This window comes from Megascapheus bottae, chromosome 16, assembly GCF_031878675.1.
Source record: "Megascapheus bottae isolate mThoBot1 chromosome 16, mThoBot2.hap1, whole genome shotgun sequence".
In the NCBI taxonomy this organism is placed as follows: Eukaryota; Metazoa; Chordata; class Mammalia; order Rodentia; family Geomyidae; genus Megascapheus; species Megascapheus bottae.
In genome coordinates this window covers 33,052,983-33,068,156 of record NC_143524.1, presented here as the reverse complement: position 1 = coordinate 33,068,156, position 15,174 = coordinate 33,052,983, and the positions used below count along the sequence as shown (strand labels likewise).

At 41.5% G+C, this 15,174-nt stretch overlaps 1 protein-coding gene across 2 annotated transcripts in view; it reads right to left on the bottom strand.

Moving 5' to 3' along the window:
* Positions 1 to 15,174, bottom strand: part of Sox6 (SRY-box transcription factor 6) — a 559,138-nt gene that overhangs the window by 518,797 nt on the left and 25,167 nt on the right. For both annotated transcript variants that reach the window (XM_090348077.1, XM_090348078.1), the window contains 2 exons: positions 9,694 to 9,806; positions 5,751 to 5,930 (listed from right to left, as the gene is read on the bottom strand). The gene's annotated coding sequence lies outside the window, so the exon portion shown is untranslated. The remainder of the gene's footprint in view (positions 1 to 5,750; positions 5,931 to 9,693; positions 9,807 to 15,174) is intronic.

Here is a 15,174-nt window from a genome sequence, read left to right as displayed (position 1 = left end):
GAGGGGACCTGGGAATGGGAGAGGGGGAGAGGGAAGGACAGAAAGGGAAAGGAGAGAAAGTGAGAGCGGGGCGACAGGGAGAGAGAAAGAGAGAGGGAGAGGGAGAGAGAGAGAGAGAGAGACAGAGAGAGACAGAGAGAGAGAGAGAGAGAGAGAGAGAGAGAGAGAGAGAGAGAGAGAGAGACAGACAGAGAGAGAGAGACAGAGAGAGAGAGAGCGCACACGCAGGCACAACACAAGCTTCCTCCATCCCACACTTGAGAGAACTTCCATGAAATACCTACCTCAAACTTCCCGGAGACTTACACATTCATTCTGTAAGCCACCTGACTTCGTTTTCATATCGTTCCCAGTTATAAAGATTAGAATATCTATTTAGGGAGGCGGAGGTGGAGGAATAAGGTGGGCCGTGAGGGCAGACAGATTTCCGGACGAATACTTAGGATGGCGATAACAGCTTTCTGTTGTCAAAGGTTGCGTTGTCTGTCTTCCTCCCTGCCCTTTTGCCTCAGTGTCCTACGCACAGTTATCTACAGCTACAACATGTGTTTTCTCAGAGTGGATTTTGGGGTGGGGGGGGCAAGAAAACCAGAAGCCCGCCACGCAGATCTGTCACCGCCTCCGGAACAAGGCACAACTCTCGGAGAGGGGGACGCATCCTGGGGATCGGCGCGTCCACCAGCGAGCGGCTGGCGCCCGGGCCCCTTTCTCTACCTCCACTCCCGCTCCGCGTCGGCCCGGCGGAGCGCCCTCCTCCCGCTCCTCCCCCTCCCCTCCCGAGCCAAGTACGGAAACCCGCCCCGGCTGGGCAGCCGCGGCTCCCGGGCTCCCCGCGCCCTCTCAGGGCTGCGCTCTCTCGGCTCTCGTCCCTCCGCCTGTCCTACTGCAGCCCCACAGTCCCAGCTCCGAGAAACTAACCCGGGAGCTTCCCGGAAGGGCCGGAGTGGGAGGCGCTGGGGGCCGGCGCTGGGGCCCAGCCTCGGCTCTGGTCCTCAGCACGCTCCGACTCCCCAACAGGTAGCTCACACTCGGGCCGCGCGCTCTCGCTCTGCCTCCCTCGCTCTCCGGATCGCTCGCTCTCTCGCTCCGTCCCGGTTACCTGGGAGGGCTCCAGGAAGGTACCGCACGGGAGGGCTCCTTGTGCGCTGCGCCGCGGGAGTAAATGGCATTAAAGAAAAAGGGAAAGATACAAACAAAAAAAATGTTTTTAAAGGAGAGTCGATGTTAGGTCAACTAGCACAGCCTGGGGAGTAAGGGAGCATAACCCCCGAACGCCGCGGCCCCGCAGCCCGTTAACTCAAGTCTGCGGGGGTGTCCTGCCCCGGGCGGGGGGGGGGGATCGCTGAGCGGCAGAAGTTTGCCGACGGGGTGCCAAGAGGTGCGCGCTGAGCGGGGTGACTAGGGGCTTCCCCCCCTGAAAACAAATGAAGGCGATGGTTAGTGCTGTCAATCTTGGCAATCAGTGCGCGCGGCCATGTCGTAAGTATTCAAAGCATTTCCCGTCGTGCAACATCAGAAAGTGAGTGGCCAGGGCATTGATCTGAGCGAGGGAGAGGAGGCAGGGCTCCCCTCCCAGACAACACAGGCAAGATGAGACAAGAGGCGAGGGAGGCAGCGAGCCAGGCGGGGAAGCTAGGAGGGAGGGGGAAGGGCTGGGGAACGAAGAAGGAGGGGAAAGAGGGAGGCAGAGGCGAAAGAGCCGGCGGGAGCTCGGCCCAGAGACCTGCAAGACCGAGGTTGGAATTAGAGAAGGAGCCTGGAGACGGAGGAAAGTCACTCTTGGAAGGGATAAAGAAGAGGGCAACTTGTGGGGTCACAGGGGAATTGGAACAACTATTAGGTGGAGGAGAGACGGCTGTAGAGAAAGGGCCAAAGAAGCACTAAGAGTCCGGACTGCTGGAAAAGGAATGAAGAAAAAGGCAAACTGAAAAGGAGGGGAACTTAGGCAAGTGGGAGGGGGGCAGCAAAGTACCAAACGGAGAGAAGTGAGGAAGTTCAACGGAAGAGGAAATGTATGAATAGAAGCCAGTGCTCTGGAAAAGTTAGATGACAGAAGAAGGCATGGGTGGATGCTAAGAAGGACTGAGTTATAGAACTGGACCACAAAAGTGATTCACAAGAGAAACACAGGAGGTGAAGGACAAGATTGAAGCAGACCAAGAAGGAAAGGAGGGTGAAAGTTAGGGTGAACAATAAGAAGGGAACACAGGGGAGGAAAAGAAAGATAGATAAGGGAAGTAGAAATGATGTCATGTGTTAGTTGAATCCCAGTAAGAAAAACTTATTTTAAAGGACAGAGGAGAATAAATTGGAAGGAAAAAAGAAAAGTAATTGATAGTAGACTCCTAATTTATGTAGGTGTCAGTGTGGTGAAAATATATAGAATATGGAGTTTATGGATTAAAATTATTATGAATGATAAGACACTAAAAGAATTCATACCTTTCGAACAATAAATACAATAGTTCCACACTTATTACATGAATAAGTCTCATGCATAAATTGAGTGGGTAATATCTGTTAATTCCTTCAAGTTCATAAATATTTTGGAGAAGAAATTTCTAGAGGAGTGACTTAAAGGCACAGATGATGAAGAGTTTTTAGTCACTCGGGATAGCACATGTAATTGCTTAAGGAAAACATAGAAATTGGTTTAATAAAAGATGCCCCCCAAAAGCCTTACACAAATTAAAGATTCCCTTTGATTTGTGTGTAAAGTAGATGAAGGATATGAAGGGTATAGAATGGCCTAAAGGAGGAGAAACCTGAAGCTATTTCAATGGAAAAAAAAAAAAGAACAATAAAGAAGGTAATAATGGTGGTATTTGGTAGTCAAGATACAGAATAAAAGAGAGAATGAAATAGAGATGAGAAAAGTAGTTTTTACATCACCAGAGAGCCAACAAGAGGCAGTGTGTACAAGACTAAGTTGGCTGACCTTAACCCAGGCCCAAAGAAACACTCTAGACTCTAGAACCTAAAGTCAGTGGAGAATCAAAGCAGCATCGAGATTAAGTGCTTGGACAGCAGTTCTGATGAACCAGCCTTACTTGCAGGGATTTGAAAAGGCTTCTACTGTGTAGAAATTGATATGAGATGGCCACTTTAAGACATCCCTTAAGCTGAGATCTAGACTACAAGAAAGGCATCCAGAACCATGGTTAGGAAAATCATGGTTAGGAAATTTGTGGCAATATAAAATTACCAACAAGAGGAAGACCTCTCATAAATTAACTGGTAAAAATAAAGAAGAGAAAAAAATCTCATCTCTGTTACACTAATTTCCAAGGAAAAGGAGAGAATACTTACAAACAGGTGTAAAAAAATGGAAGAAGCTGACATACCAACAATATCTTGGCTTCTTTATGAGTACTCCATATTGCCTCCATATAAAGTCCAGCAAAAGAAAAGAAAGATTAAAAATAACAATAAAGGTGGAGAGGATCACTTAGAATCAGTAGTGTGGAAGGCAAAACCAGCTATTTCTGTGTCAATTGGAAATAAGATGCTTTGGTATGTGGAGTTAAGGGATTGTGTGCTAAACTGACTTATTGATGGATGGTTGGTTGGTTGGTTGGTTGGTTAAGAGAATGAGTCCTAGACAAGAAATTACCTGCTCCCCACACCCACAGCAACTAGCTACCCTGGAAAGTATGTCTCTAAGCATCTGAGTCTAGAGGCCCAAATGAGTACCTCCTCCCAGCACTTTGCAGGCCAACTCTTAAAAGTACGGGGTCTCCTTTACTTGACTTCTGACGACCAAGGCATAAGCTCCGACCAGCTCAGAAATCTCTTCCAATTGTGTGTGGGAGTAGGCAGAGGTCTGCTGACCTGGTCAAGTGCTTGGCTCTGAGCCTTGCACTCTACAGATGCCTGCCCTATAACTCAAACACAGAGGTCAAAAAGTCTCCCCAAACCCAAAGAGGTCAAAATCAAAAGTCCTGTCCTAAATGCCTGCAGAGAGAAGGGGTAGATTAAATGTCAAAGTTCAATTCGTCAAGAAATGCACCCAAAAGGAGCCTCAGGGACAGAAATACTGTGGCACCTAAGAGGTCTTTCCCATTGGTGGGAACAAATTTTGTTTTCCAAACACTGGCGAGCCAACCTGTTTAAATCTCAAGGGACTCAAGACTGTGGTAGGAAAGACCACCACCCCCCTCACCAAGAGTACAGGCCTCTGCCTGTAACAAAACCTCTATCCTCCAAGGCCCTGCTACCCAGGCTTCTGAAAAGGAGCGGCAGAAACCCTCTTCAGATTTTAACTAATAAACTAGTTCCAAAGTAGACTGTTAAGGAGGGAACACGAAGCAGATCGCCAACAGTGATCCCTTAAAAAAGAGGAAACTAAAGTTTGGGATCTCGAAGTCACACTTCAGGCAGTGCACCGGGTGACACGTGGCCCTGGGGGCGGGAGTGCTTGGTAAGGGTTTCACCGGCAGCCTGGGACGCAGGCACCGCCAAACAGTGGATGAGACGGAGGGAGCGGCCCGCACGTGAGGTACCGGTCTCTCCACCTGGTCTGATCCGGCCTGCGGGGCTCTGAGAGGTCCGCTGAAAGGTAGAAAGCACCCAGACTTAGCAGCCAGATCCCGGAGCACAAAAGCTCATTTCTCCTCAAAGTAGGAGCTTCTCGCTGTGCTAGACCCCTGCTAGTTCCTGGAAAGGAGGGAGGAAGGAAGGATGGAAGAAGGACCGGGCGGGTGGAGCTGACTTACCTGCCTCAAGGCGGGTCGCTGCCCCAGTGCGGTGCTATTGTTCCTGCGCGCACGGACCAGAAAAACTTTGCTAAGTTTGCCCTCGCACCTCCAGAGAAAAGGCATGAACTCGCAAAGACAAGACGCGCACAGTTCCTGGAAAGAGGTCCCCCCTTGAATCTGGGAAGAGCAACGCAATTAACTTTGCTCCAGAAGCTAACATTTAAAACACCGACGCAAAAAAAAAAGAAAATCAGAACGGCCGTTAAAATCTCGAATTCCGGCTTTAAAAGTCTTCCTACAGCAGCCCGGCGGGCAGATAATTCAAACCTACATGACTTCATCCTAAGGGTGCTAACTTCTTGCATGAAAGGATTCATAGTGTTTAAACAGGGCAAGCATTAAAGGTCATTCACCCCAAAACACAGAGGAAAACTTTCACTAAAACGGAGACCAGGTGAAAGGATGTAAAAGAGAGGAGTTAAAAACTTTACTGAAAGGAGAAAAGTTTGCGCAATTGGTTTTCTTAAATCAGGATAACAAACATCCCAACACTCTAATAGTTCATTTAAGTTTGGAGTAGCCTGATAACCCAAACTCCCAAGAAAGTATGCCCTTGGGACGGCGCCCCAAACAAGTCGGAACTCCTGTTTCAGCAATAAACGTAAAAGGCAAACTGTGATTAATGCTCTGCAGTCTTTAAGGCATCATTTAGCAAAGGGACCAGGCATGGTCCCTCAACTTTAAATAGATGGAGAATAAGGCTAAATTTCATTTGAATCTGTGTGTCATCCTGTTGGGAAGACCACAGCCACAGCGACAGTAACAGCAGAGCAATGCCACAAAGGAAGTTGGGGAAGAGTGGTAAAAATGCATGAACTTTTTTTTTTTCAAAGAAAAGGAAAGATAAATAAAAGATAAGTTTCGCAGACATGCCTTTCCCAGCTTAGGAAAGTTAATTTTCAAATGTGCCTCTGCTGTCTAAGGTGGAAACCAAAGCTAGGGGAGTGCGTGGCTGGAATCTGCATGCTGATAAGAGAAGGCTGATGTACTTACAGTGACAGAGGGCAGGCTGCGGGAGAAAAGCTGTTTGTGTTAGCCTGCGAGTTACCCAGGGCTGCAGTGAGAGCAGAAGGGAGGAGTGGGAGTGCCAGTCTGCGTACACCTTCACCGCGTCTCATTACATCTGCCAGCCTCTCTCTCCCTCTCTCTTTCATTTCCACATTCCCTTTGTTCCTGAAAAAAAAATCTACACGTCACATCAGAGTCCCCAGATGCAGTCTACACCAAAGAAAAAAATGAATAATTCAATCAAACTGTGCATAGTCTCTAAGGCAATAAATCTATTGCACTTAAAGAAACGAAGGGTAATTACCACCATGGAATTAGAATAAGGCCAAAGACCAGAGATGTCGCTGAGTCTCTGGGTAAACTCCCCCGTCAAATAAACTTTCATTTATTTAATCCTTTTGACATCTTAAATGGAAAGTCAGAGAAAGATTTTTAAACTTATTTTCGCAGGGTATTCACTTCTTTTTTAAACACATAGCAGAAAGGAGTGGGCAGAGAAATGGAGAAAAGCCTAGCGGGTACTACCTTGCTCAAAAGCTCCCAGAGGCAGCAGCATAGAGCCGGCAAGACATCAACCTAGACAATATGTGTCCGCGGAGCCGTTCCAGGGTCCATTTCTCCACCCGCCCACCTCCACTCCTCGTGATCAAATGAGGAGCGCCCTCCACTCACGTCCGTCCCTGCAGCTCTGCGGGAGGGCAGTTGGAATCTGAGACCCTTACCTGAAGCTGGACGAACTAAGAGAACTCGCCCTTCTCTGCGACCAAAACCCCATGCCATTCCTATGCACCCCTCCAAAATCCTGTAACCATGTACTTCTTCCATCTGCCTACGAGATTTCCCCAGCCCGCCCCCTCCCCGATTGAATAGAAGCTCTGTACTGAACCGACTTCTGGCTATGCCCTGGGTTGAGTTTAGGGAATGTCTGGAAAGAAAAGGGGGGTAGATGAAAGGAGGGGGGCAGCCACAGCCTTGTCCAAGTTAGTCAGAAGGCGATGTTGGGCAGGAAAGCGCCTACAGGAGAAACAGCTGGGATGCAGACTGGCTTTGGAAATCTCAGTTCTAGGAACCGTGTCCTTTCGTCCGAGAGGTAAGACTGCACGGCTGTCGTTACGTTTATTCTTTCACTGTGTCTCTCTTCCTCACTCCTAACAACCCCTACTACTCGGGCCAGTGGCATGCACCCGGGATGAGAGCGTAAACACGACGAAAGCTTTATTTTCCAGTTCTTTCCACGCATACACCGCGGGTGTCATCAGAGCGAGATTAGCATATCTATTGGCGACAGCTGTGGGACCCGCGGGTCCTTCTGTCAGTTGCGCACTGATCTAGGCTTGAGGGGCTGCCGGCAGGGACAAGTACCCGAGCCGGGCCGGTCAGTCTGCAGGCGGGCTCAAGGGCTGCAAAGGAGGCTCGCAGCTTCGCAAACGGGTTCGTTCCATCAAGGGTTCCATCCCTTCTCCACTACCCACCACCTCGGCGTCCGCGCGGACACACACGCGCGCGCGCGCACAAACACACATACACACGCGCGCGCGCGCACATCCAACTTCCCAGCTAGACTGAGGCCCCTTTGACAATCATTTCGGCCCTTTGGAGAGCAGCGGGGAAAGTGGGATACGTGGATGAACCCCTGGATGCCGACAGTCGGCTTAGCGGAGCTTTGTTTACGTGCCTAAGTCGCCACCTTGAGGTCGAGCAGAAGACTGCGTGCGGCTCGGGGCTGTGGAGACACCACCGGGCTGGCGCTCGCCCCGGCAGCCTAGGCGACTTCCTGAGAGTACCAACCAGAAAGGAGAGCAAAAGGAGGATTCCCCGGGGGGGGGGGGGGGGGAGGGCAGAGGAGCCCTGAGAGGCACAACCTGAAGCCTGAGATCCGGGCTAAGTAGAATGAGAACTAACACTGCAAACCGAAACAAATAGTCTGGAATGGAGGGAGAGAGGACGCATTCTCCCAGCAGAGTACAAAGCTCAGGTCAAAGATTCCTGCAGCTCCTTGGACGAGGAAATTCCGGTTACCGAGTCCCAAAAGCAATAGTCAAAGGAACGGCTTGGAAGGGACACGGGGTGTGGAGTCCGCTCCTTTCCTGGCTATCACCTTTCTGCAGTGACCTCTGCTCAAGGCTGACTTCGAACTCTGGTTCCTCTCTGGCCTGTTCTCTGCATTAGCGACCGGGGTAGGACAAAAGGACTCAAGAAAGCAGACAGACCCCAGGTGGCCTGTGGAGAAGAGAACTGCGTGCAGGAAAGGGACATCCAGGCAGCCCAGATGCTAGACGTGGCCATGTCTCAGTTCTGTGATCGCCCATTTGTCAGAAAATCGGTCTTTCTGAGGATGGAGTCGGTAAAATAATGATGAGTTATTATTATATCACTTGCTTTCCATTTTCCAATCCCTACCTCTGTTGAAGCTACGTTCACTCACTGTTCTGTGCTTTGCCTCGTGCTACAAGAACGGTTTAAGAACTCCCTCACGATATCTTGGCATAATATGTGGTGGATGTTATTTCTGGTCTCTGCCTTCAAGGCTTGGAGACATCTACAAGGCCTCACCAAGGGGCCTCCTTAGTGCACTTTGCCTCTTAGGCATCGCATTTTCTCTACTACTTAAGATATTGATATTTAATATCTATATCTATTCTTACAAAAGAATAATTCTGTTTATTTCAAAAACAGGACAGTTGGAAACCATTTTGTATGATATGAAAGTATAAATCAGTCCTAGCCAATTCTGTCTGAGGCCTTTCCATATTTTAGTCTGCAATAAGTAATGAAATGAATTTTAAAAACAGGATACCGCAATCCCATGCTAATGGTCAACAGGAAATGTCTTTCAAAGAAGAGAAGCAACAGTCCCCCAAACCAGACCCCATTCCCCTGTTTCGTGCTACAGCTCATAAATTAACATTGGATCATTCCTCCTCTCCTGTGGAAAGCTGCCTGTTACTGAATACAGTGCTGAATTTTCCCAGGGAATCCCAATTAAACAACACCTGTGCTAAGTAATGCTATTCTAATCCACTATGAAAACTTTAAGTATGTAATAGTCCTCACATCATTTCATTTCTTAGTCACAGTGGAGTGGGCCAGCTTCCAAATAGAAGAACATGTACATTGTCCCTAGAGCTGAGGGCTCAAAGGAGACTTGGATTTGCCATACATAATCCTGGCAGTTAATTTTATTTTACAAGGAAGGAATATACAATGAATCCTAATATAACTGTCAGAAACTCAACCTACATAGAAACATCATTTAAAGAGAAATCCAACACTATAAAATTGGACTACACCTCACATGTGTAGTCAGTCAGGGGTCAATTCTTATACTTTTAAACAAAAATACTAACAACACAGGCATTGTCACTATTCAGTGGATATGTTCCATAATTCAATTATATAAAACGCTTTAAACAAAGTAGGAATATGGTATAAGCCTCTACCAATACTCCCCAAAGAGAGTCAGCTCTATTTTTTAATACTGAACCTAATGCTTTTGAAATGCTATTTGTAAAAACAAACAAATCATATTTATTAAGATAATGCTGTTTTGTTGTTAAAGGCTGCCAAAACTAATGTCACTAAAACATCCAGTTGAAAAGCAAAATTGCTAGCAGTCTTTCATATGTTTCTCTTACAATTCTACACTGAATTTTGTAATTTTTTAGATTCCATATAATTACACAGAAGAATATAAATAGCACCAACACACACATGCACACACACACACAAACACACACACACACACACACACACACACACACACACATACCCCTGATAGGGATTATAGATTTATCATTCAACCACAGATCTAAACTTAATTCATTTATTCATTAAAAAGATAGTATGTTATCTTTCTGTCATCAAGTAATATTGCTAAAGCAGTCACAACCCTTCAGATGTGCTTCTAATATTCTAAAGAAACACTTACTTCATCTCAAATCTGAGGTTTGGCTTTCACTAAGATGAGTATCATCCCATTCATTATACATTTTAGCCACACTGGAAACATTTGACAAATCAATATTAGATACATTGCAACACCTAGTAAGAGACAAGCAAGGAACACAAAATAATGCTGTAAAACTGTTCACTGATAAATAGCAAATAATAAAGACTTACAGACTTACTACTCTTTAATACTTCGATAATTTACCTCATCATTTTTGTTTAATATATTATTATGGGCTGGTATTCTGGTTTTAAAAGTTAATTTTACTAAATTCTACCATTTTAAATGTTGCTACTTAAAAATTTTCTTCTCATGTTTCATAATGATCTTTTTAAATACAGGATTTCTGTTGTCTATGTGTTTTGTGATTATATTGAAGACTTTTAGTTATATTTAAATGTTATTGAGTGCCTAATGTTTGTAAGGTAAATAATAAAAGTATGTATTTTATCTATCTTCATGATTCAATCAATATTAAATGTATGGGACATATACTTACAATTAATTTTTATTAAAGATATCAGTAAAAGCATTATGCTTAATATTTGATAATTCTACACAATGTTACTTACTTTTATCTGACAGAAATTATTTAAATTACTTTCATTTGTTTTCATTAACCAAGCAATTATATACATTTCTATAAGTACTTTTTCTGACTTATTAAATATCTCTAAAAGCCTTCAGAAGAGAATCTGTAGTTATAAACCAGTTCCGAACACAAATTTTACTTTTAAATCAGTTCTAAAGAAAATCTGAAATCAAAGTGTTTAATATAATTACTATGCAAAATTATTCTATAACTCAGTTTTATATCTTTAATGTGTAACATAATTGTGCACATAGACAGATAGATTAGCTTCCTAAAATCAAACAAACAAATGAAGCCAAAAAACAAGTCAGTATTCCCAATGTTTACTATTATTTAGATAACTCACTGGATTTCATTAAATTTTAAAAGTTTTTCATTAGAAAATCTTTTGAATTGAGTTTGAGTATGTTATCTTACAAATGGGAGGGGGGAAGAAGACAATAAAATTGACCATCTGCAACAACGAGTATCATGTTCATCCTTGTGATGAAGAAAATAATAAATGAAAAGGTTCATCTATTGACTTAAATGTCGATGCTAGTAGCCTTCTGAAGAAAAGATTTCAACTTAAATGTTCAATATAATAATCTCTTTAAATTGTACAGAATATGTTATCAGTCTACTTTTAAAGTTGATGAAGTTTAGTACTAAAATGTGTATAGCAAATAAATGTTAGCTATGTTCACTAAAATTAGCATATTTCAGCTTATAGTTTATAAATTTTTAAGAACATCAGCATCATGATATGGTTGTCATAGAAACGAAACAATATGTCGTTTCAATTAATTTCATATGCACTGATAAGGCCTCGTTCTATATCACTTCAAGTTTGAAAAGCAAAAGCTGAAAAGCAAATATAAATAATGAATAGCCAGATCCCAATTTTTACCAGTTTAGCAACCAATAAAGTACCAATCTTTTCCATAGAAAAATAACAATATATTCTAATTGCACAATGAGGTAGTAGTAAAGGTTATAAAATGTTTTTAAATGAGTACATTCTGAAACAAAGTTTTATTAACAATCAGCTACTTCTTCTAAGTATTTCTTACTCTTGTTGATAAGGCCTATTTATAGGTAAGAAAATTACTGGTTATTATATATTGCTTAATAATTAAATTAAGGATGCTCTTTCTGTTTTGAAGAGATAGGTACATTTGCTTTTACATTATGAATTCAGAACAACTAGACCAGAATTTTAATGTTTTTAAAGTAATTATTGTAACAGATCCTTTCATTTAGAAGGAAGTCACACTGTATTATTGCAAAAGCTTTCTTAGTATATCACTGCCAGAGATTCTCTGTTGACATTAATGGCTCAATTATTGAAACAGAAAAAGCCTATGAAAATAAAATGTATTTCCTAAAGTATAATTACAGTAGGAGATTTGATGCTCTAAATTAATCTGTCCTTTGGCTAGCAACTATCATGTCTTTAAATTTTCTATTATTGCATATTTCAATATAGGATATATCAAAAAAATTCTAAAATTATTTGTGAAAACATTATATTCAAGTCTGGAATTGTGATGTGTATTTCATTATAACATAATCTGTTATGAAATTCTCAGTTAATTAATATAAGATAGTATCCTCAAACTAGCTATAAAAATATAGGGGCCAGGAGTTTGGCCTAGGGGTAGAGTGCTTGCCTAGCATGCATGAAGACCCGGGTTCAACTCCTCGGTAGCACATATATAGAAAAAAGCTGGAAGTGGTGATGAGGCTCAAGTATTAGAGCTATAGCCTTGAGAAAGTCCAAGGACAGCACTCAGGCCCTGAGTTCAAGCCCAGGACTGGCAAAACATGATAGATAGATAGATAGATAGATAGATAGATAGATAGATAGATAGATAGAAAGATAGATAGATAGATAATTCTACTTTATAAAAAAACCTAGTTAATAGTTAAAAAAACCTAATAATTATTTTTAGAAAAAGAATGGACAGTGTTTGTGTATTTTTTAAGCCACTCTAAAGAAAAAAAGATAAACATAAAACTTTATTCTTCTTGATGAGATTTGGAGAATTCCCAAAATTATTTAAATCCCTAGTTTTCTTCACAACAATGAAAAGTAGATATTTACAAAGCTGCTTTAACAGATAATAAAATATAGATTGTGGCTAGTTAGAAGAAAGAGCTAGATAAATGCTTGGTGGGAGTATGTTTAAAAGGCATTTTTCATTGACTCAGTTATTGTTAATAGTGAAAGAAAACACTTTGTGCTTACACATATTATATGACTGTAACTACAGAAAACTGCCATCATAAAGTCCTCAAAAACTCTTAAGAGGTAATTTACAAAGATAATAATAACACAGAATTATTTCACTTCTCTGAATGGTACACATTTGCATAACAGGACTATGTACAATATGCTCATAATTCACATTCATGATAACAAGGACTTCTTAACACTATAAATACAGCCTAAGATCTTTGTGCATTAGACATCTATCTTACCAAGATTTACTTATTGGTATAAAAGTGTTACTCTTAATAAGTCAGGTGTTAGCTGTCTACAAAATTGAAGACCACATTAACTATTGTATCACCATTATAAAAAGAAAATACAATTAGAGCAGAAAAAGCATGTCATCTTGCAGGAAAATTATGGTACTATCTAAAATTGTATTGTAAATTTTCAAATAAATATTTTAACATTATATGTAATAATACAGAAAAACTTTCATAACCATTAACGTATAATGTTTGATTGCTTTTCTTATTATTATTTGCTCAACCAGGTATCAAGCTAAGATAGCTTTTTAAATGTGTTATTTTTTAAATATTCATTTGAGTACTTTTATTCACTGAAAATAAATCTTAATAATGAACTTTCTACTGCTCCTTTATCTTTTAAAAGCTCCACAAGCCAGATGCTGGTCGCTCATGCGATCAGCTACTCAGGAGGCTGAGATATGAGGATTGTGGTTCAAATCCAGCTTGGGCAACAAAGTCCAAGACTCCCATCTCCAATTTAACAAGAAACAAACAAACAAACAAGAACAGAATTGTAGCTGTGGATAGAGCACTAGGCTTGAACAAAATAAAAAACCTCAGGAATGGCACATAGGCCCTGAGCTCAAAAGCTCTAGAGCCTGGCATCATTGTTCATGCCTGTAATCCTAGTTACTCAAGAGACTGAGATCTGAGGACTGTAGTTCAAAGCCAGTTTGACTGGGATAGTCCTCCAGACTCTTATTTCCAATTAAACACTAAAAAGCCAGAAGTGGAGCTGTGACACAAGTGGTAGAGTGCTAGCTTTGAGCAAAAGAACTCAGGGACAGCACTCAGGCCCTGAGTTCAAGGCCTAGGACAGGCACAAAACAATGATAATAGTAATAATAATGAACCTTCTTCATAACGCATTTTGTTGTTGTTGATGGGCTTGAACTCTAGCTTTGAACCAAGATCCTCAGATCTTAGCCTCCTAAGCAGTTAGGACTACAGGGGTAAGCCAACAGTACCTGGCTTCATGAAGCATTTGTCTCCTCCCTATAGCTTAGTAACTGTGTACATTGTATCCACCACCAGCATAAAATAAATTCTAATCTCAGTTGTTGTTCATGATGTCTTTTATTTTTTATTCAGTAAACAATAAATATATCCCAGTGACTAATAAAAATGTGCTATTACTGTTGCCCAGATAAGCAGATAACTTATTTCCTGAATTTACTTCTGATACTTTCAATGGGAAAATATATGGAAAAAAGGCATTTTTTGAAAAAAGAGAGAATAAATAAGCAAAAGGTATGCTATGTAACAGTACTAGATCAATAAAAACTGAACAAAATACTAACTAGAATATTTTTAATATAATATAAAGTGTGGAGTTTTTTCTGTTTTTTGGTCAGTCATGGGGCTTAATCTCAGGCCTTGGCACTGAACCTGAGCTTTTCCACTCAAGGCTAGCTCTGCACCACTTTGAGCCAGAGCTCAACTTTCAGTTTTCTTAAGATAGGAATCTCATGGACTTTCCTGCCTGGACTGACTTCAAACTATGACCCTAAGGTCTCAGTCTCCTGAGTAGCTAGGACTATAGGCATGAACCATTGGCCCCCAGCTCTAAAAAAATTGTTGGAATATAAAAATATACAATAGGCTGGGAGTTTGGCCTAATGGTAGAGTGCTAGCCTAGCATGCAGGAATACCAGGGTTCCATTCCTCGATATCTCATACACAGAAAAAAGCCGGAAGTGGTGCTGAGGCTCAAGTGGTAGAGCTGTAGCCTTGAGAAATCCCAAGAACAATGCTCAGGCCTTGAGCTCAAGCCCAAGACTGGAAAAATATAAAATTAAATTAATAAAATATACAATAGAAGATAAGTACATATCCTTACAACTATTAAGTATTTATCTTAGGCATTTTTTATGAGCTTTGGTATTTTATTGAAATGGAATGTATTTCACACTGAAGTTTTAATTATTTCTCAAATTTTAATGAAATATTAATAACAAGCATATTTGACTTCATGAAATTTAAAACACTTATCAAATATAAGTTATTTACATGAGCATTATAATTTATATTATATAATTCTTAAATATAAGAAACAAGGAAATACTTTGGAACCATCAATATTTTGGTCATTGGTATTATTTTGTTAGGTTAAAAACTATTGAAATTATCAACAGCCTTCTATTCTTCCACATTACAGCTAGTGTTTAATATATAACAGGGAAAAATTTGTGAAATTAATTTCCTTTCCAAAATTAATGCTGATGCAATATCTCATATAGTCTAAATTTCACGAACAGAACTCCGTTTTTGTTTCCATCCCTTTTAAAATAGATTTTTTCAGAATATCATTTTATTCATTAATGCTTAAGGCATAATTTTGCAAAGTCAATAAGAAATTTAATTTT